Source organism: Nomascus leucogenys, chromosome 6, assembly GCF_006542625.1.
Source record: "Nomascus leucogenys isolate Asia chromosome 6, Asia_NLE_v1, whole genome shotgun sequence".
In the NCBI taxonomy this organism is placed as follows: Eukaryota; Metazoa; Chordata; class Mammalia; order Primates; family Hylobatidae; genus Nomascus; species Nomascus leucogenys.
In genome coordinates, this window is record NC_044386.1 from 101824796 (window position 1) to 101842257 (window position 17462).

The window sequence follows — 17462 nt, forward strand, 5'->3', positions numbered from 1 at the left end:
AAATAGTTACATGTGAAACCTAATATAAAAGAAAGACGGACTCATAAAATTGAGCAAGCAGTAAGACCACCAGGAATGATGAGGAGGACCTGAAAAGAAAATGGATGAAATAGAACTTACAGAAATAAAATATATAGCTGGATCTGGTGGTTCACACCTGTAATCCCCCAGCACTCTTTGGGAGGCTGAGGTGGGAGGATGGTATGAGCCCAGGAGTTGGGGAGACAAGCCTGGGCAACATGGTGAGAACTCGTTTCTCTAAAAAATACCCTAAACACCACCAAAAAAAAAAAAAAAAATAGCTGGGTATGGGGCACGTGTCTATAGTCCTAGCTAGTCAGGAGGCTGAGGAGGGAGGATCACTTGAGCTCAGGAGGCAAGGTCTGCACGTGCATGCCGCTGCAGTCCAGCCTGGGTGACAGAGTGAGACTCCGTCTCAGAATAAAATGAAATAAAGAAATAAAAAATGTAATTGTTGAAATAAAAAACTCAGTGGATGGATTAGACATCAGAAGAAAGAATTAATTGGTTAGACAATTATTCTCCCAAAAGTAAGTCAGTATGTTACATAGACATGAGGATAGATGATAGGGCAGAAGTTGGTGGGGTTGTGGGGGGAGGGAGATCAGAATGAGGTCTAAAATATGTCTTAGTGGAATCCCAGGAGGATATATTAAAATTATATTAGAAAGTGAGAGAAATAGAAGTTCTAAAGGTGATAGGAGGAAATCCACATAAATCAGTCACAACAAATGTAAATGGACTAAAGTTACCAGTTAGAGAGATGGAACTAATAAAAGAATATCCAGCTGTTTTAATCCATCATATTTAAAATATAAGGATATGAGAAGATTGAAAGTTTTTATAAACGAGAGAGAGTGATAAAGATATGCCAGTATACATTAACCAAAAACAAGTGATGGAGCTTCAGTATCAAACAAAAAAGGATTTTGGAACAGAAAGCATTAGTAAGAACTTGATGCTAAGTGACTGTTAATTAGGAGGATGTAGCAATTTTCATATTTTATGTACCTGTCAAAATAGCCTCAAAATACAGAAGAAAAACTGATAAAACCACAGGGAGAAATTGACAAGTCTGCCGTCGTATTTGGAGATTTCACCATACCCTGCTTACTGTAAGTAAGTTACACAGAATGCCCACATGTAGATTTGAATAACCAGTGAATGGACGTGGTGTAATGGACAAATATAGACCTTTGTACCCAATAATTAGATATTCTATATTCTTAAGCGTATGTGGACTGTGGGAGAAACATGAATTATATATTAATTCATAAAGCAAGTCAGAAGATTTAAAAACAATTGGTACCATCCACACCATATAATTTATAATTTAAATATGAAGCAATTAAAGTTAGAAGGCAATAATGAAGAGATTAACAAAAAGCTACATGAATTTGGAAATTAAACACCCTTGTAATTCATGGTTGAAAAAACTGCATGCAATTTTAGAATGCTTAGAATTGAACCATAATTAAAATATGAAACTTCTATCTATTCCTCTCTCTCTCCCTCTCCCTCCCTCCTCCTGTCTGGAACATTCAAGAAGCTAATCTTTTTCAATGAAGAACACCCCAAATACTGAAAAGTAGAAAAAGGACAGATGGCATTTCATGGTAATCCCTTCCCCCTGGAGTGTAGAATGTTTCTTTAGCTTCTTTGATAGTTTGTTTATTTATTTATTAAGTACTTACTATAAACCAGACTTTGCTTTAATTTGTGGTGAACAACCTAGAGATTAAGTCCTGCCCTATGGATTTTATATTAGAGTGAGAAAAACAGATAGCTAAGTCTGGAGCTCAGGGGTGAGGCCCAGGTTGGAATTATAGATTCACTTGACCAAGGTGAAACCTGGTGTGCCCCCTCCTACTTCATACCCCCAGACATACTTCTAGAACATTTCTGTTCTATTCTTGTGTATCAACTCTTCCTTTTGAGCCTCTCTCCTTTGATTCATGTCAACCTCTACTTGTCTATTGTTGATTTTGAGGCCACTTGCCCATATAACTGGCAGGATATTGAAGAAGAATCATACCGACCTGGTTCTGCTGCCTAACAGCTGAGTTACTTTGGTCAAGCTCTTGGACTTCTGAGGCTGTTTCCTAATTTCAAAAGTGGGGATATGATGTGTTAGGCCCTGGCGGGTTGCAAGGAAGAGGTACACACGTATCACCTTTGATGATGAGGGCCGAATGTTAACTTGGATGGAAAGTCATCCAAACAGCCATATCGTCTCTGGCCCTAGGACTTTCAAAACCTCACAGAATATTAATTTAGCAGTATTTAGGATAGGGTTTGAGCTCTGAAGACCTACGGTGTGGTTATTTGTTCATATGGCTGTTTTCCATACTAGACCATGAGCTCCATGAGGGCAGGGTCTACAGTTTCGTCTTTCTATCCTAGGCACTCAGTTCAGTGCCTGATGCGTAGTAACAGGCACAAATGTTTCAAGAGTTGAGGAATTTTCAACTCTTACTGAAAGAGTAGGAAGATGTAAAGGCTTTTCAGAGAAGGCATTATTTAAGCTGATTTTTTGTGTGTGTTTTTTTGTTTTATTGAGATGAAGTCTCACTCTGTCGCCGAAGATGGAGTGCAATGGCGTGATCTCAGCTCACTGCATCCTCTGCTTCCCAGGTTCAAGTGATTCTTCTACCTCAGTCCCATGAGCCACCATGCCCGGCCTGTGTAAGCTGATTCTTTGAGGGTGAGTAGAAATTTTTTCCAGGTGAATTAAAACCTTGAGATATTATTCCAAGCAGAGATCAGCAGGTGCAAAGACACAGGAATATAGAGATGTTGAAGTTTACCAAACACTGCTAGATTAAAAACCAAAAAGGAAACTATCAAAATCAAAAATTAAAATTAAAAATCACCTAAAATAAAAACTATGAATGGGCTTGGCCAGAGGTCGCATCGCAATTGAGTTAACTATGACCGTAGACACTCAGTAATGGATGGACGTTTTAGGGAAAAAAGATAACATTCTCAGGTTGTTGGCAGAGTATCTGAACAATTTACAAATGCAGGCATTGAATTCTGGGAATAATAACACTGTAGTGATATCATGTCCTTCTCTGTGTATGAAGCATGTGTGTATTGCACACTTCTCCAGGTGCTGAAAATCACACTCTTCTGGAGGAGCTCATGAGGAATCAAGGGAGACGGATGGGTGAGCAACTGATTATCATGTGACAAGTGAGGTAATAGAGAGATGACTAAGATGCTATCTAAACAAGAAGAAAGGAATTATTCGTAATACATGGATTGCTGGGGAAAGATTTCTCAAATGAAGTCGGCCGGGCGTGAGGGCTCCCACTTGTAATACCGGCACTTTGGGAGGTGGAAGTGGGACAGGAGGATCTAGGAGTTCAAGACCAGCCTGGTCAACAGAGCAAGACCCTGCCTGTCTCTATATTTGAAAAAAACAAATAGATAAATTTTTTAAATGAAGTGATATTTGAGCACTTTGGAGCACCATACAAATACTGGCCAGACTGAAGGAATGTATCCAGCTTAATTTGAGTTAACATTTTTTGAAATTTTATATTGCAAAAATAGTACATATTCACTGTTTTGAAACTAGAAAGAATTGATAGGCAAGGAGGGCTGTCTACAAAGCACTCCATAGATCCACCATACTGAGACAATGCTTGATGCTTTGATGGATTTATTGTATACTTTCTATGCATATGCATGTATTATATACATACATGTGCATGGTTAAATAGAAATGGTTCTCCTTGGTGTTCTGTTTATCCATTTATTTTTATGAAGTAAATCCCCAAAGAGCACATTTGCTTTGCCCAAGGGAGTCTTTTGCTGCATACTGCTGTGTACATAATGAAAACCAAAAAAGGGGCTAACTATTCAGCCTTGTGACCTTGTGGTGATTCAAATAGAGGCTTCATCAAAGGCAGATTCAGAAACGAACTTGGTGTGTGTAGGTGGTTATGCTTGGTATTATTGTTTGTAATAGTATGATAGGGATGACTTCAGTGTCCACCAACAGGGAACTGGTTAAGTAAACGGTGGTACTTCCAAACGATGAATACTGTGCGGTTGTAAAGAAGAATGAGAAAGACCTCTGTACTCACGTAGAAGAACGCACATATATTGTGTGTGTGTTTTAAAAGGAACAAGGAATGGTATAGTATGCATGGTATGCTACTTTTTGTGTTGAGAGAGAAGAGTAGAATAAGAATATACATGTGTATTTGCAAAGATAAATTCTGAAATGATATATAAGAAACCAATTAAAGGTGTTTGGCTGTGGAAGGAGAATAAGACTGTGAATGGGATTTGGCCACATACTTTTATAGGTAGTTGTATTTAAAAATTTTCTGAACTATGTATTTGTACACATGACCCTTTTAAAAATAAGTGAATGAAGGAATGAAGTAGGATTATGAGAAAGATAAGAACAAATGTTGTTAAGGGGCTGCCCATCGTTTTAGTACCCAGTGAATATTAATACATAACAATAGCAGCAAAAATTGGAAGAGTAGCCCCAGGAGGGTAGGGAGTCAGCCTTTCCTTTGTCTTTTCCTCAGTTTCATATATTAAACAAAATAATACGAGAACAATGAAACGATTTGAAACAAAAATGTCTCCAGATCTCTTAAAAGGAAGTTGGGGCAGGTTTCTGTAGTGCACTTCCCAAAAATGGGCTGATTTACCTCAAGAGGCAGGGATTCTAGCCTACATGGGATACATACAGGAGAAAAAAAATCAGAAAAAGAAAAGAGATTTAAATATAAATAAATGAAAATAACAATTCTCCCTGATTATAAAGGAAATAATTCTTTTTGTAATAATTTGGATGACAAATATTAAGAAAAATCTTTAATTTGCCACTCAAAACATTCTGGTTTGTTGCTTTTTAGATGTTTTTATGCATATAAACCTTTTAAAAAGTAGAATTGTAATATATAGTCTTCTGTCACTTACTATATTTTGGGCATATTTCTGTGGCAGTAAATATATCCTGGCATCATCATTTTTAATAGCTGGATGTATATTAAGTTAATCACTACCACCCCAGAGGTGAATTTTCTTATACATACATTTTAATGGGCTCAAGCAAACATTTTTGGACTGAATTCACAGAAGTAGAATTTCTGGAGGAAAATAATTTTTAGGGTTTTTAATAGAAATTTTCAAATTACTCTCCAGGAAAAGTGACTCAGGTTTTACTCCCACCAACAAGGACAGAGCTCCAGGTTCTCCTTTCCATTTGTCATCTTTGCTGCCTTTATATAGAAAATCTCATTGTTTTCATGACGTTGCTTTCATTTCTTGTGCTTTTGAATCTTTTTATATGCCATTGGCCATTTTTATTCTTGTGAGAAGTGCCAGTTTCTCCATTGCCCATTTTCGGTTGAAAATCATTTGTTTTTTTTTCTCAGTAATTTTAAAGATTTCTTTATAGGCTAAGGATACAAACCTTTTATCTGTCATTGAGGTTAAAAAAAAACTTTCTCCCAGTAAGCAATTTGTCATTTCATTTTTTCTTCCTTCTTTTCTTTTTCCTTTCCTTTCCTTTCCCTTTCTTTTTCTTTCTTTTCCTCGTCTCTTTCTTTCTTCTTCCTTCCTTGCGTTCATTTTCTTTCTTGCTTTCCGTTCTTACCTTTTCTTTTCCCTCCCTGCCTCTCTCTCTCTTTCTTCTTTCTTTCCTCTTTCTTTTTCTTTTTCTTTCTTTCTCTCTCTTTCCCTTCCTTTCCTTTCTTTCTCTTTCTTTGTTCCCTCCCTCCCTCCTTCCTTCCTTTCTTTTTCTTTCTTTCCTTCACTAGCCAAGCTCCAAAGTCACATTTCACTTAATTTTTATCCTGCCAAATTTGAAAGCCTTTTAACTAAGTGATTTTAGTGTGAACAGGAGCAGGAGAAAATGTAATTATCTAAGTCTCGCTCTGTCACCCAGGCTGGAGTGCAGTGCCATAATCATAGCTACTGCAGCCTTGAATTCCTGGCCTCAAGCAATTTTCCCACCTCAGCCTGCCAAGTAGCTAGGACTACAGCTGTGTGCCACCACACCCAGCTAATTTTTAAAAATGTTTGTGGAGATGTGAATTCGCTCTGCTGCCCAGGCTAGTCTTGAACTCTTGACTTCAAGTAATCCTCCCACCTTGGCTTGCCAAAGTGCTGGGATTACAGGCGTGAGCTACTGCTCCTGGCCGAGAGTTTAGTTTTGTTTGCTAGTGGTGTTCTTGGTATCTTCTCATATTTGAGGCTTTGGGCCAGTGCTGAAGTATTACACTCACCATCTGAGGTTTACAGGACTTTTGGGTTAATATTGAACAGATGGAACTGTTTAGTTCTGCATCTTTGCAGGTATACAGAATGTGCCTACCAGGAACCTGCTTTATATCCATTGAAAGCAAGAAATAATACAGTAAAACTTTGCCTGGCTAGAGGCTTTGAAAGAATGACATATTCTGGTTTAATTCTATTAACTTGGAAGTATGAAGGTGAAAAAAAATTCAAAACTTAAATTTCCTGTTGAATGCAATTTGAAAATATAGCCAACGATTCCACTTTTCTTCTCTAGTAAGGTTGGACATTCTGATTTACTTGGTGTTTTATTATAGAACTGCTAGTATGCCTGAGTCTTACATTGTGAAGATACTTCTTTAAAACTTGAGATGTAAGAGGATGTAAATGGTTTTGTAGGAGATCAGGCTGGATGAGAACGGACACTTGTAAACATACTTTTTAGACTAAATCTCTGATTGCCACTTGTTTTCTTATTGAACTCATAAAAATAAAACACATCAGATGGAGGGTGGGAGTAGGAAGGAGATTTATGTCTTTTAATTGCATGTCATTGTTTCATAACAAGGCAGAACATATGGTAACCCTGGCTTTGGACCTACAGAAGGAAACACATTTTACTACCTGCTGTATGCCAAAGGTTCTTGAACACCTGCAGGGATTACTGCAGCACAGATTGCTGAACCCTAATCTAGAGTTTCTGATTCACCAGGTCCAGGGTGGGACCTGAGAATTCGTACTTATAAAAAGGTCTCAGGTGCTGCTGGTGCTGCTAGTCCATAGACTACATTTTGAGGACCACTCTTGTCTATTAACTGTAAATTGTAGAACTCTAGAAAAAAGCTTAGTTTGGTCTGGGATAGGAAGCACACAGGTTATGAAGAAAATCATGAAAGATTCAACCCTTGATGCCAGCCTAGTGTGGATTTCAGATAATAAGCAGTACACAGTGACATAACACAATTCTTGGTTTTCATGATTGCAAGTCATAGCCAGGTATCAAGTGAGAAATTCCATTTCATTTGCAAGGCTTAGAGAGGCCAGGTGATTCTAGAAAAATGGGCCTTGTATTTGTTTTAAACCAGTAAAGAGCTTTAAGTGTTTATTAAATTGAAAGCTTTGTGTTCTTACTTTGTATTTTATTTCTTTTGAGATGGAGTCTTGCTCTGCCACCCAGGCTGGAGTGCAGTGGTGTGAGCTTGGCTCACTGCAACCTCTGTCTCCTGGGTTCAAGTGATTCTCCTGCCTCAAGCCTCCCAAATAGCTGGGATTACAGGCACCCACCACCACGCCTGGCTAGCTTTTGTATTTTTTGTAGAGACAGGGTTTCTTCATGTTGGCCAGGCTGGTCTCAAACTCCTGACCTCAGGCAATCCGCCCACCTCGGCCTTCCAAAGTGATGGCATTACAGGCGTGAGCCACTGCACCCGGCCCAAAAGCTTTGTGTTTTTAAAGATACAAGAAAGTTTTTAAAAGAAATCTTAACAATAATGTAGGAGAATAAGACAAACATCTTTCCAAAAAAGAGAAATCATTGTGCTTATTTTGTCTTATTGTGATGTTGGATACTATATTCGGCTTCATTAATCATCAAGCATGCTATGGATTTTCCATTTTTATAGCATCTCCCAGTTAAGGTAATACTGGTAATTCTTGTGCTCCATTTGAAGATGAAAAATATAGGCCAAAATCACAGATTTTGCATAGAAGCTGGATAATGAAAACCGCTCTGGAGGAACACATACACACACACACACATATATATAAAGTATACACACCTTTCTTAAAGTTTACTTTTTACAGTTTAAAAGCTTTTAAAGTAAAAGCCAGCCCCTCCCCTCTCTGAGTGGGCTGGGACAGCGGTTGCATGGGCTGCTTTCCTTATGATGCCACAGGTCCCTCTGGACATGCTGCTGCCTGGCCACGCCTCCTTTCCCTTTCATCTTTGTCACTGACCAATGGGCTTGGAGCATTAAGGCCACGCCCCTATTCTGTGTTCTAGTGGGGCCCTGGTTACACCTCCTGTGGCTCAGTCACACAGCTGCCTGGTAGGTGACTGGAGGCATTCAGCAGTGCTCACTGGGACTTCACTGAGGTGGCCCCAACCCTGCCTCCCTCTGCACCCTGCGATGTCAGAAAAAACACAACAGAGGAGATTGGCCGCAGCCAAGAAAAAGGTGAAATGCCCCAGGTCATGGCCCCCAACCCAGCCACAGACGCCCTCTGATGACAAGACTGGTGCCAGAGTCCATACCAGTCCTGAGGCATACCAGACTGGGCCCCCCAACCCCAGCGCCTCTGGGCTCCCCTGACCAAAGTCTTGTCAGCCAGCCCCACCCCTTCAGCAAGGAGCCCAGTCCCTGCCCTTGCCAATCACCCCAGGGTGACTTTGGGCAGGTGATTCCTGGGGCTCCCTGCTCCATACTCGGCCCTCACCTCCTATTGCCCCAAGCCCAACCTCCCTGGGCTCTCTGGGCTTGCGTCTCCCAGGACCTGGGTCCTCCAGCCCCAAGCCCCGCCCTTGCCAGTCATCCCTGGGTGACTTTGGGCTGGTGACTCCTGGGGCTCCCTACTGCAGACTCTGCCGCCCCAAGCTCGACCTCCCTGGGCTTCTTGGGCTGATGTCTCCGAGGACCTGGATCAAAACCCTGTGTTTCCCTCCCTCATTGTGGAGCGGTTACTCGGGCATCGTGCTGATGTGGTCCCCTCCCCTGGGAGGAGTGGAATGTAGTGATGTCACAGTCCCCCTAGGAACTGTCATTACTGCTGCAAGACCGGCCTTTGGTCTTACAACCCAGTCCCCTAAGTTTTCTCACCCCATTTCTGGTTCCTCTGGTTGCAGCATAAATTTCCAGCTGGAAGGGGAGTGGGGACTATGGGGCCTAGGAGCAAGAGGTTTCAGGCTGCCTTACTCCCTTCACAGAGACGTTGACAGTGGGAAAAGCCTACACTTCCCCTGTGAGCTGAAAACATTGACAGTATCTCTGGGTGGCAATGGGAGAATGGGTTTGGTTGGTTTTCTCCCAGGCTTCTACTTTCCAGAGAGACTTTAACATTTTTTTTCTGAGTTCTCCACGCTTCTGGGACCAGACTGCCCTTCAGTCAGTGGTCTCTGAGGTGAGATTTGCCCATCTTCTGTGGAATAGATCTTGGGAAACTGAACTTGACAGCTTGAATCTTCCTCATATCATCTCAACCTGGGGTACCTTGAGTGCCACAGGATAAATGTGGGACATCTTTCTGAAGCATCATTTTCCCTTGATTCTCTTGAGAAAAATCATTAACGTACTTAGAGATGACAGACACATAGGTTTCCAAGCGTATACCAGACTTCTCTCTGAAATGAGGCTTGGGTTGTCCTCTTTCTGATAAATTCCCAGATTTAACAGAAAAGCTGCCTTCTGCCATGAGGACACGTTGATACAAAAGTGTGAGAGGTACTGGTGCACTTCTTCACACTAACACACGTGTGAGGATGTATGACTCTAAACCACATGGCCTACAGTTCCTGCCTGCTTAATGTTTACTTTTCTACCTCTGCCCCTGGTTTTGGTCCCTGGCAGCTGCTGATTCATGGCAAAACCCCAGAGCTTGGAGTCAGAGGACTGAGTTTAAGTTCCAGTATTGCCTTTTCTTTTTTTTCCTATCCATGGTATCAATCCCTCTCAGTCACTAAATGATTGTGACAGCACCTTGTACAGTTGCTGGTGGCATTAAATCAGATGGTGTATAAGAGTATTTTGTCAAAACTGTAAAGGAGGATGTGGCTATAGGGGCCGATAGTTCTCATGAGTGTTACTGCTCTTTTTTCCCACAGTTAAAATATTGGCAGAGGAAGAGCCCTGGCACTCCAGCAGGAGCTAACGTGAAAAAGAAAATCAATGGCAGTAGCCCTGATACAGCCACATCTGGTGGTTACCACTCACCTGGGGATGTGAGTCTTGGCTGGCCAGACAAAAACTAGATGGGTAAGATGGGACTGGTGTGACCTGGGAGCAAGACTGGCATCAGAGGGCTGTGGGGGTGACTTAGAATACCCCAGGGAGGTGGGTGGATGGAAGGGCTTTGAGGCAGAGGGAAAGAGGTCTGTGCCAGGAGACGGCAAGTCTTGTCATCTCCATGAGCCTCAGTGTCCCCATCAGTAAAGAGGGAGGAATGCCCGTTGTCAGCCACCCACAGTGCTCTCTAGCTGAAAGTGACTTGGAAGACTGGCTACCATCCGGGTGTGAGGAATCATTATCAGTGAGGCCAAGTTTGGGAAGCCTGAGAGGAGGAGCTGTGCACCAAAGGGTGGATTTTTTTTATTTTTTTTTGAGAATCCAGAGACCCTTATTGTCTGCTTCCTTTCTCAGCTGAACCCCTGGCCCCAGAGCCCCCAGCAGGGCCCTCTGAGGTGGAGCAGCTACAAGATGAGACCAACCACCTAAGGAAGGAGCTGGAGAGTGTGGGAAGACAGCTCGAGGCCGAGGTAGAAAACAATCAGATGCTGATTCTCCTGAACAAGAGGCAGGAGGAGAGTCTGTATGAACAGGAGGAGAGGATACGTGAACAGGAGGACATGCTCTGTGAACAAAAGAGATCAAAGGAGACATGATGTGAACAGGAGGAAAAGCTATATGAACCGGAGGAGAGGATACGTCAACAGGAGGACATGCTCTGTGAACAAGAGGAGAGGCTATTTGAAAAGGAGCAGAGGCTGTGTGAACAGAAAAAGCTGCCAGGGCAGGAGAGGCTGCTGGAAGAGGTGGAGAAGCTGTTAGAACAGGAGAGGCGGCTGGAGGAGCAGGAGAGGCGGCAGGAGGAGCAGGAGAGGCGGCAGGAGGAGCAGGAGAGGCTGGTCGTCGAGGTGGAGGAGCTGCTAGAACAGCAGAGGCTTCGGGAGCAGGATGAGAGGCTGTGGCAGCAGGACACTCTGCGGGAGCTGGAGAGGATGCTGCAGCAGCGGGCTGAGCCACACAGCGGCTGCGAGGAGCTGGCGCGTTGCCCCACCTGGGGAGGCTGCCCTCTTCCCTAGCCCTCAAGGCCTTTGTTTCCCCACCTGTAAAATGGGGCATTGTAGCCTTCACATGAAATGGTACTTCTAAAGGTACCTGTGAGCCAGAGCCCTGCTCTGATGGCTGTGGGAGAGAGGGGATGATTTTTCTAACCTGCCTCCACCCTCCCCAGTGCCATGGGAGGCAGACGCCAAGTTCTGGGGTCTCCAGTTTTAGTGGGTGGCCACTGATTGCTTCTCTGTCCAGAACAACGAGAACAAGAGCACACTCCAGTGGGAGCAGCAAGGAAAGGAGCTGAAGAAGCTGGGTGAGCTGAAAGAGATGGTAACCTCTGACCCATCCAAGAAGGGCTGGGAGGCGGGCACCAGCCTCTGGGGAGGGGAGGTGCCAGGCCAGAGGCAGCTGCAGCCTGGGGGCAGGTGACCCCAGCACCCCCCAGGGCAGTCCTATGACTGTTTCTTGCTTCCTGCCCTCTGACTTTTAGAGGTGGGTAGCCCTGGGCTCCTCCCAGGTCTGGATATCATCATCCCAGCTAGAGGCATGGAGCCCCCCAATCACAGAGGAAGAGACAGTGGTCTAAGAGGCTCCTTATGTCGGGTGTGGTGGCTCACACCTGTAACCCCAGCACTTTGGGAGGCTGAGGCAGGACAATCACTTGAGGTCAGGAGTTTGAGACCAGTGTGGCCAACATGGCGAAAGCTCATCTCTACTAAAATTAAAAAAAAAATAATTAGCCGGGCCTGGTGGTGCATGCCTGTAATCCCAGCTACTCTGGAGGCTGAGACACAGAATCACTTGAGCCCGGGAGGTGAAGGTTACAGTGAGCTGAGATCGCACCACTGCACTCCAGCCTGGGACACAGAGTGACACTGTCCCCAAACAAAACAAAACAGAAAAAAAAAAAAAGACTCCTTAGATTCAAACTGGATTCTGACCTCGGTTCCACTGGTCATAATTCAACTACTTTGCATCTCTAAGTCTCTGTTTCTTTAACTTCAAAAGGAAGTTAGCCTTTTCCTTGCAGAGCTGCTGAGGATTACATGAGATAATACGTGGAACCATTAGGCATGTAGCACACTTAGCAGATGGTGGTTGGCTCCCCCTGCTTTTCCATCAGTCTGTGGCCTACAGTTTAAATGCTGGGAAAAAGGACGTGAGATTTAAGGCTAGGGAAGGAGGCATGGGGTTCTAGGCACGGGAGGCAGTCTCTTAGGCTTGGAGCAAGGGGGCAGGGGCCTGGGCAGGCCACAGAGCCCCACAGTGCCCTTGCTACCCTATTAATGGGCCAAGAATCTGGAAGCCAGCCACCACATGCCCTCATGCCCAGGGTCTTCCTGCAGGTGGAGCTGAAGAGCCAAGAGGCTCAGAGTCTGCAGCAGCAGCCACACCAGTACTTGTGTACTGCTCTAGGAGCCCCAATCCCACAGGAGCTGGGGTGTTGCTGACAAGCAGGGTGGTGGGTTGAGCCCTCAGGTGGGGTGGGCAGTCAGGAGCAGGGGAGGCTCCCACTGTGCTCAGATTCCCACCCCCCTCCCTCTCTCTGAAGATCTTTATGAGGTGAGCCTCACTGATAGCGTGGAGCCTGCACCAGGAGAGGACAGGGGGGGTTCTCCCCATGACAACCCCACTGCACAGCAGATCCAGCAGCTGCTTTCTGTAATGCAGGACTCCCCAGGAGCACCCAGGCTTGGCTGGAGAAGCTGTTGGTACAGGAGAGGCGGCAGGAGGAGCAGGAGAGGCTGCATGCCATTCTTTTCGGGCTGCCGAGAACAGGGAGATAAACATCACCATCATCGAAGAGCTGGTCAAGAAATTAAAAAAAAAAAAAAAGTTAAGGGGCTAATCTCCTACACAATTCATTTACTTCATTTGAAAGTTAGAGCCACTTATGTTTATTTGTGTTTCCAGTTTATAGTTTAAATTTATTTGTGTTTCTAATTTACAGTTTAAATTTACTTGTGTTTCTAATTTATAGTTTAAATTTATTTGTCAAAAGTTAAAAGGAGAGTGGGTCTTTCCCTCGTGTTCACTCTGGCATCCTTTAGCATTTTTTTGAATTTGATAATTATAGGACGTTAGCATGCATATCGAGTTTCCCCTTATGTGGTGGGAGTTCAAACACACAAAGACCCACTATATGCACTCAACTGTTCTTGCTGGTTTGGGATAGGCTGCCATGCTTTTTTTAATGTTAGTGCAGCATGTATATTCATTACAGAATTCAGATAAAATTTGCTTATGTTCTGCTGTTATGTTTGATCGAATCCTAATCACAGTGAGCTCTTCATTAGCTCAATATGTGGTTTGCCCTCAAGTGCGCAGTTTATTACTTTGCAATATGCCACTGTGAGTACTGACATTTACAGCTGTTTAAAGGCGGAGCACTGGAAACAGCCTTTCCCCCTTTTTTCTGTGTATTGGGGATGGGAGTAATAACATTTTGGGGAGCTTTTTAAATCTCGCAGAAGAGGAGAGTGGCCTGCTCTGGCAGGTGTGTGCAGGATAGAATATGTTTCATCTGTTCCGGTGCCAAGAACGAGCACTGTACTATGGTAGTGCCCCTAGGATTTGTATGTGCTCTGGGCTCATGAAGATATTGCATCATGAGCTGTGGCAGTTGTACTCTTTTTTGACGACTTAAAAAAGGATTATTTCTGAGGAATGAAAGGCTCCCATCATGACTGTGGATGTGGAAAACCTTTTCTAGCTTAGAGCATTTGTATCTACAATACATTTTAAAGTCAGAGTTCATGTTCCCTGTTTTAGTCACATGACTACATGTCCCAGTACACAAAAGGGCACTGGTTGGCATTCTTCATGATGTATTTAGTAAAGATCAGAAGAAATCCTTTAAGAGTTTAAATGTCCCTGGAACAGGCATACAGGCTCTAGTCAAGAATGAATTCGAGTGAAGGAAAGCTGTGTGACACCTGGCCTTCCTCTATGTTCATGGAGCTTATTTGAGGCTGGAAGATGGATTTTACCATCTAGACCTCTCTGGCTAATGCCTAGTCTTCAACCATCTGACATAGGAATTTACTTCTCCTTGAATGGAAAACACTTTAAAAACAATAAGAAACGTTATTATAAACTAATATACGTGAGAGTACTTAGTTGAAACAAAAAGTTTTAGAAATCAAGGAGAAGTTTATGCAACTTAAAATGTTTACAAACTGCAGCGCAATCTACTGTTCGTGAATGTCAAAGTGTTATGAGGAAAAGTGTCTGTACAATTACAGAGTTATATTTCCTCACAAAGTTCTTTACGAAGAGTGAAATATGTTTTTATGCCTCTCGGTTTCAGTTAGAGGCATATTTTGTGTAATATTTATGTTAATGTGCATGATCAATGAATTATTTCAGTCATGTGTTGCCTAAATCATAACTGGATGATGCTTGGGAAAGAATCAACAGCTAAAACTTCATGAAGTTCTAATGTCTGTGTTCCAAAATACATCATATCATTAGGATGTAGGGAGAGGTGTATCTGCACTCCCTTGGGTGGGCATTTCTAGTTACTAGACCATCTCCATTTTTAGCATTTGGCATCCTCATACTTTGATAAACATGACATTAATAGGAGATCAATAATAGGATTTTACAGATTGAATAAGAGAATTGCCTGCATTCACTGAAAGAGTGCAAATATTGAGCCCTCGTGACTTCAGCTGACTCTTCCAAATTGTATGAATTTATCAATGTATTAGGTAAACTCAGTTTCAGAATGATAAAGAAAAACTGTTAGACCAAATAATGTGGCTAATTAACCGTGGTAGGATTTCCAGCCCAAGGGTTTAAAATGGACTTAAGGTCCTGTTCTTGCCTTTTATTTTCTGAACTTGCCACTTTTGTATTCTTTGAGTTCAGTTTAAAGACAGTTACTTTAAGTTCATTTTAAACCCTCGGGCTAGAAATCCTACCACTGTTAATTAGCCACATTATTTGGTCTAACAGTTTTTCTTTATCATTCTGAAACTGGGTTTACCTAATACATTGATAAATTATTTCAAGGGTATTTTTATAGTTCAAATCACTTCACTTTTACCCTGACACATATAAATGACTAGGAATGACCTTCAGATAGCCTTTAGCATCTGTAACCAATCTGACAATAATGTGTTCATCAGGTACCTATGGATTAAATCACATACGGGCATATTTAAGCTCAATGTCAGTCTGAAAAATGTACCATATTAACTGAAATGCCACTCTTTGTGTAGGTATTTTGTCATATGTTTAACAAAAAGCTAAAAAGAATGGAAATCGTGTGACAATAACTTAAGTCTTTCTTCAAAGTGCATGCAGTCTTTTGCAATACCTCATTCAGCCAAGTATTTGTTCTCTTCCTCATTCAGTAAAAGGCAGCTTTCAATTTGCTTCGAAGGCAACATTAGAAGGTTAGAGATCATCAGAAACAGAATTTTAAAATGTGAGTTTAACTGAATAAATGTGAATTTCTGTAGGAAGTAAAGAATCAAAGCACCTATCTAAAGACTGCAATATAGGATAATTATTTTTAAAGTATTTGATTAAACCTGATAGGTTTTCTCGAAATGAAAAAAAATCAGTTCTAACACCAAAGCTAATTTTTTGAAAATGTGAAAATGTAAATCAGCCCTATCCATAATATAATTTCTCTAAAACTTTCTTAGTCATTTTAAAATAATATAACCATTCAAAAATGTAACTGCTATCTTCATGTTTTGAAATAAGTAAGTTAAAACATTTTAAATATGAATACTGTAGTTTAAAAGAAAGAAACCAGGGGAAGGAAAAGTAGAGAAAGAAATGCCAATTCCAGTCCAAAGCTTTATTTGCCAAGTTTTCTTAGAATGACTTTTACCTATTTATGAATTCTTACAAACAGAATGTATAATGGAAATACTGACTTTTGCCTAAAGTGGCATTGTTGACTGCTGTGATGTTACTGTAATGTAATAAATTATTAAGTTGTTGCAAAGTGCTGTTTTTGCCTTAAAATTTTGTGTGTCGTGAAAACTATAGTATTAAATACTATAGCGTGCAAATAATGGGCACGCTTGGCATGAGAGAATCTTTTTATTTTTACAAAATTGCAACTATATAAGTGTTTATTAAAAGAACAAACAGTTATGGGATGAAAGAGTTATGGGATAAAAAATGTGGAAAAGTGTGTCAAAAAAAGTAGAAAAAAGTTGTATGAAAAGTTATTTAAAAAGTTATGAAAAAGAAGTTATGGGATTAAAAAAAATGTCACGGGATATAAATAAAAATAAATAAAAGCAGGCCCCTGTCTGCATAAGCCTGGAGAAGTGGGTCTGGGGTCTCCGCCCCCACCATGTCCCTACAACCCCTTCCCAGTCACCATTCCCCTTTACCATTAGGGTAGCAAGACAAGACCCCTGTCTAATGGGGGGAGACAGACCCTTTGCCACGTTGACCAGGGCTGAGTCCTTAAATTTCTGGACGATGACGCCTATTATTTAAGAGCCAGAGGTTGGTGGAGTTGGTTTGTTTGGAGGAGGTCTGATGGCCTCCTTACTCTCACCAAAGCAACTTTTCCCTCAGGGAGGCTCCCATCTTCTTATTCAGAAAGGCAGCTGAGGCGGGACAGTGGGGCTGACAGACCAGGTGAGGGCACGGGCTGCTGGGGTGACCCCCGCTTCCCCAGTGTATATATTGTATCCGCGTAACATTTTGTGTATTCTGGGGGGTGGGGCCGCCCCTCTATCGTACCTAGTGGAGGTTGGAGCTGGCATATGGGGAGGAGGTTCTAATAATTATTTGCATCTGGGAAACGTATTTATTGCTAGCATAGGACAGAGGAAGGAGGTGGAGATGGGGTCCTGGCTCCCTTGGTGATGCGACTCCTGTTTATTTTGCTTCTGATTTTGGAATAAATGGATTTAGCCATACTGCTCAGCCTGGTGTGTTCCCGTTTCCTTCACTGGGTCCTGGAGTTTGTCCCACTGAATGAGGAGCCCCAGAGTGTCCGAGCATGTCCAGCTGGGCTGTTGGGGATCTTCCAGGCCTGTTACCTGTATGCTGCCTGGTGACACCTGGTGGACGTCACGGGGACTGCCATGGCACCTATGGGGCACAGTCCGGCCCTGACAGCCAACAGGCTCAGAAGCCTGATCTAGCAGTGGCCGGGAAGACAGATAACCAGCACACCAGCACACCACCACACCCAGCTAATTT

The 17462-nt window shown here is 42.6% G+C and overlaps 1 protein-coding gene and 1 pseudogene across 1 annotated transcript in view; one reads left to right on the top strand and one right to left on the bottom strand.

Moving 5' to 3' along the window:
- Positions 1-17462, bottom strand: part of LOC100580626 (elongation factor-like GTPase 1) — a 393155-nt gene that overhangs the window by 231134 nt on the left and 144559 nt on the right. The window lies entirely within an intron of this gene.
- The window catches only part of LOC115835531, a 41165-nt pseudogene that overhangs the window by 6802 nt on the left and 16901 nt on the right, over positions 1-17462 (top strand).